Genomic DNA, 5,000 nt, shown 5'->3' on the forward strand with positions numbered 1-5,000 from the left:
TCTGTCTCTGCCTTTGTGTGTCTGTCTCTGTCTTTGTGTGTCTGTCTCTGCCTTTGTGTGTCTGTCTCTGTCTCTGTGTGTCTGTCTCTGTCTTTGTGTGTCTGTCTCTGCCTTTGTGTGTCTGTCTCTGTCTTTGTGTGTCTGGGCTCTGCCTTTGTGTGTCTGTCTCTGTCTCTGTGTGTCTGTCTCTGTCTCTGTGTGTCTGTCTCTGTCTTTGTGTGTCTGTCTCTGTCTTTGTGTGTCTGTCTCTGTCTTTGTGTGTCTGTCTCTGTCTTTGTGTGTCTGTGTCTGTCTTTGTGTGTCTGTCTCTGTCTTTGTGTGTCTATGTCTGTCTTTGTGTGTCTGTCTCTGTCTTTGTGTGTCTGGGCTCTGCCTTTGTGTGTCTGTCTCTGTCTTTGTGTGTCTGTCTCTGTCTTTGTGTGTCTGTCTCTGTCTTTGTGTGTCTGTCTCTGTCTTTGTGTGTCTGTCTCTGTCTGTCTGTCTCTGTCTGTGTGTGTCTGTCTGTCTCTGCCTTTGTGTGTCTGTCTCTGCCTTTGTGTGTCTGTCTCTGCCTTTGTGTGTCTGTCTCTGCCTTTGTGTGTCTGTCTCTGTCTCTGTGTGTCTGTCTCTGCCTTTGTGTGTCTGTCTCTGCCTTTGTGTGTCTGTCTCTGCCTTTGTGTGTCTGTCTCTGTCTTTGTGTGTCTGTCTCTGCCTTTGTGTGTCTGTCTCTGTCTCTGTGTGTCTGTCTCTGTCTCTGTATGTCTGTCTCTGCCTTTGTGTGTCTGTCTCTGTCTTTGTGTGTCTGTCTCTGTCTTTGTGTGTCTGTCTCTGTCTCTGTGTGTCTGTCTCTGTCTCTGTGTGTCTGTGTCTGTCTCTGTGTGTCTGTCTCTGCCTTTGTGTGTCTGTCTCTGCCTTTGTGTGTCTGTCTCTGCCTTTGTGTGTCTGTCTCTGCCTTTGTGTGTCTGTCTCTGTCTTTGTGTGTCTGTCTCTGTCTTTGTGTGTCTGTCTCTGCCTTTGTGTGTCTGTCTCTGTCTCTGTGTGTCTGTCTCTGTCTTTGTGTGTCTGTCTCTGCCTTTGTGTGTCTGTCTCTGTCTCTGTGTGTCTGTCTCTGTCTTTGTGTGTCTGTCTCTGTCTCTGTGTGTCTGTCTCTGTCTCTGTGTGTCTGTGTCTGTCTCTGTGTGTCTGTCTCTGCCTTTGTGTGTCTGTCTCTGCCTTTGTGTGTCTGTCTCTGCCTTTGTGTGTCTGTCTCTGCCTTTGTGTGTCTGTCTCTGTCTTTGTGTGTCTGTCTTTGTGTGTCTGTCTCTGCCTTTGTGTGTCTGTCTCTGTGTGTCTGTCTCTGCCTTTGTGTGTCTGTCTCTGTCTTTGTGTGTCTGGGCTCTGCCTTTGTGTGTCTGTCTCTGTCTTTGTGTGTCTGTCTCTGTCTTTGTGTGTCTGTCTCTGTCTTTGTGTGTCTGTCTCTGTCTTTGTGTGTCTGTCTCTGTCTTTGTGTGTCTGTCTCTGCCTTTGTGTGTCTGTCTCTGTCTTTGTGTGTCTGGGCTCTGCCTTTGTGTGTCTGTCTCTGTGTGTCTGTCTCTGCCTTTGTGTGTCTGGGCTCTGCCTTTGTGTGTCTGTCTCTGTCTTTGTGTGTCTGTCTCTGTCTTTGTGTGTCTGTCTCTGCCTTTGTGTGTCTGTCTCTGTCTTTGTGTGTCTGTCTCTGCCTTTGTGTGTCTGTCTCTGTCTCTGTGTGTCTGTCTCTGTCTTTGTGTGTCTGTCTCTGCCTTTGTGTGTCTGTCTCTGTCTTTGTGTGTCTGTCTCTGTCTCTGTGTGTCTGTCTCTGTCTCTGTGTGTCTGTCTCTGTCTCTGTGTGTCTGTCTCTGTCTTTGTGTGTCTGTCTCTGTCTCTGTGTGTCTGTCTCTGTCTTTGTGTGTCTGTCTCTGTCTTTGTGTGTCTGTCTCTGTCTTTGTGTGTCTGTCTCTGTCTTTGTGTGTCTGTCTCTGTCTCTGTGTGTCTGTCTCTGTCTTTGTGTGTCTGTCTCTGTCTCTGTGTGTCTGTCTCTGTCTCTGTGTGTCTGTCTCTGTCTTTGTGTGTCTGTCTCTGTCTTTGTGTGTCTGTCTCTGTGTGTCTGTCTCTGTCTTTGTGTGTCTGTCTGTCTCTGCCTTTGTGTGTCTGTCTCTGCCTTTGTGTGTCTGTCTCTGCCTTTGTGTGTCTGTCTCTGCCTTTGTGTGTCTGTCTCTGCCTTTGTGTGTCTGTCTCTGTCTCTGTGTGTCTGTCTCTGTCTTTGTGTGTCTGTCTCTGTCTTTGTGTGTCTGTCTCTGCCTTTGTGTGTCTGTCTCTGTCTCTGTGTGTCTGTCTCTGTCTTTGTGTGTCTGTCTCTGCCTTTGTGTGTCTGTCTCTGTCTCTGTGTGTCTGTCTCTGTCTTTGTGTGTCTGTCTCTGCCTTTGTGTGTCTGTGTCTGTCTTTGTGTGTCTGTCTCTGTCTTTGTGTGTCTGTCTCTGTCTCTGTGTGTCTGTCTCTGTCTCTGTGTGTCTGTGTCTGTCTCTGTGTGTCTGTCTCTGCCTTTGTGTGTCTGTCTCTGCCTTTGTGTGTCTGTCTCTGCCTTTGTGTGTCTGTCTCTGCCTTTGTGTGTCTGTCTCTGCCTTTGTGTGTCTGTCTCTGTCTTTGTGTGTCTGTCTCTGCCTTTGTGTGTCTGTCTCTGTCTCTGTGTGTCTGTCTCTGTCTTTGTGTGTCTGTCTCTGCCTTTGTGTGTCTGTGTCTGTCTTTGTGTGTCTGTCTCTGTCTTTGTGTGTCTGTCTCTGTCTCTGTGTGTCTGTCTCTGTCTCTGTGTGTCTGTGTCTGTCTCTGTGTGTCTGTCTCTGCCTTTGTGTGTCTGTCTCTGCCTTTGTGTGTCTGTCTCTGCCTTTGTGTGTCTGTCTCTGTCTTTGTGTGTCTGTCTCTGTCTCTGTGTGTCTGTCTCTGTCTCTGTGTGTCTGTGTCTGTCTCTGTGTGTCTGTCTCTGCCTTTGTGTGTCTGTCTCTGCCTTTGTGTGTCTGTCTCTGCCTTTGTGTGTCTGTGTCTGTCTTTGTGTGTCTGTCTCTGTCTTTGCGTGTCTGTCTCTGCCTCTGTGTGTCTGTCTCTGCCTTTGTGTGTCTGTCTCTGTGTGTCTGTCTCTGCCTTTGTGTGTCTGTCTCTGCCTTTGTGTGTCTCTCTCTGTCTCTGTGTGTCTGTCTCTGTGTGTCTGTGTGTCTCTGTGTGTCTGTCTCTGCCTTTGTGTGTCTGTCTCTGTCTTTGTGTCTCTGCCTTTGTGTGTCTGTCTCTGCCTTTGTGTGTCTGTCTCTGCCTTTGTGTGTCTGTCTGTCTCTGTGTGTCTGTCTCTGCCTTTGTGTGTCTGTCTGTCTCTGTGTGTCTGTCTCTGCCTTTGTGTGTCTGTCTCTGCCTTTGTGTGTCTGTCTCTGCCTCTGTGTGTCTGTCTGTGTGTGTCTATGTCTTTGTGTGTCTGTGTCTGTCTTTGTGTGTCTGTCTCTGTCTTTGTGTGTCTGTCTCTGTCTCTGTGTGTCTGTCTCTGTCTTTGTGTGTCTGTCTCTGTCTTTGTGTGTCTGTCTCTGTCTTTGTGTGTCTGTCTCTGTCTTTGTGTGTCTGTCTCTGCCTTTGTGTGTCTGTCTCTGCCTTTGTGTGTCTGTCTCTGTCTTTGTGTGTCTGTGTCTGTCTTTGTGTGTCTGTCTCTGTGTGTCTGTCTCTGTCTTTGTGTGTCTGTCTCTGTCTTTGTGTGTCTGTCTCTGCCTTTGTGTGTCTGTCTCTGCCTTTGTGTGTCTGTCTCTGCCTTTGTGTGTCTGTCTCTGCCTTTGTGTGTCTGTCTCTGTCTTTGTGTGTCTGTCTCTGCCTTTGTGTGTCTGTCTCTGTCTTTGTGTGTCTGTCTCTGTCTTTGTGTGTCTGTCTCTGTCTTTGTGTGTCTGTCTCTGCCTTTGTGTGTCTGTTTCTGTCTTTGTGTGTCTGTCTCTGCCTTTGTGTGTCTGTGTCTGCCTTTGTGTGTCTGTCTCTGTCTTTGTGTGTCTGTCTCTGCCTTTGTGTGTCTGTCTCTGCCTTTGTGTGTCTGTCTCTGCCTTTGTGTGTCTGTCTCTGTCTTTGTGTGTCTGTCTCTGTCTTTGTGTGTCTGTGTCTGTCTTTGTGTGTCTGTCTCTGTGTGTCTGTCTCTGTCTTTGTGTGTCTGTCTCTGCCTTTGTGTGTCTGTCTCTGTCTTTGTGTGTCTGTCTCTGTCTTTGTGTGTCTGTCTCTGTCTTTGTGTGTCTGTCTCTGTCTTTGTGTGTCTGTCTCTGTCTTTGTGTGTCTGTGTCTGTCTTTGTGTGTCTGTCTCTGTGTGTCTGTCTCTGTCTTTGTGTGTCTGTCTCTGCCTTTGTGTGTCTGTCTCTGTCTTTGTGTGTCTGTCTCTGCCTTTGTGTGTCTGTCTCTGTCTTTGTGTGTCTGTCTCTGCCTTTGTGTGTCTGTCTCTGTCTTTGTGTGTCTGTCTCTGCCTTTGTGTGTCTGTCTCTGTCTTTGTGTGTCTGTCTCTGCCTTTGTGTGTCTGTCTCTGCCTTTGTGTGTCTGTCTCTGTTACTGTGTGTCTGTCTCTGCCTTTGTGTGTCTGTCTCTGCCTTTGTGTGTCTGTCTCTGCCTTTGTGTGTCTGTCTCTGTCTTTGTGTGTCTGTCTCTGTCTTTGTGTGTCTGTGTCTGTCTTTGTGTGTCTGTCTCTGTGTGTCTGTCTCTGTCTTTGTGTGTCTGTCTCTGCCTTTGTGTGTCTGTCTCTGTCTTTGTGTGTCTGTCTCTGTCTTTGTGTGTCTGTCTCTGTCTTTGTGTGTCTGTCTCTGTCTTTGTGTGTCTGTCTCTGTCTTTGTGTGTCTGTGTCTGTCTTTGTGTGTCTGTCTCTGTGTGTCTGTCTCTGTCTTTGTGTGTCTGTCTCTGCCTTTGTGTGTCTGTCTCTGTCTTTGTGTGTCTGTCTCTGCCTTTGTGTGTCTGTCTCTGCCTTTGTGTGTCTGTCTCTGTCTTTGTGTGTCTGTCTCTGTCTTTGTGTGTCTGTCTCTGCCTTTGTGTGT

The 5,000-nt window shown here is 48.0% G+C and overlaps 1 protein-coding gene across 1 annotated transcript in view; it reads left to right on the forward strand.

Moving 5' to 3' along the window:
- LOC138952999 (uncharacterized) overlaps window positions 1–5,000 on the forward strand; it is a 46,736-nt gene that overhangs the window by 10,747 nt on the left and 30,989 nt on the right. The gene's annotated exons all lie outside the window — the stretch shown is intronic.

Source organism: Littorina saxatilis, linkage group LG2 (assembly GCF_037325665.1).
Source record: "Littorina saxatilis isolate snail1 linkage group LG2, US_GU_Lsax_2.0, whole genome shotgun sequence".
NCBI classification, from domain to species: domain Eukaryota; kingdom Metazoa; phylum Mollusca; class Gastropoda; order Littorinimorpha; family Littorinidae; genus Littorina; species Littorina saxatilis.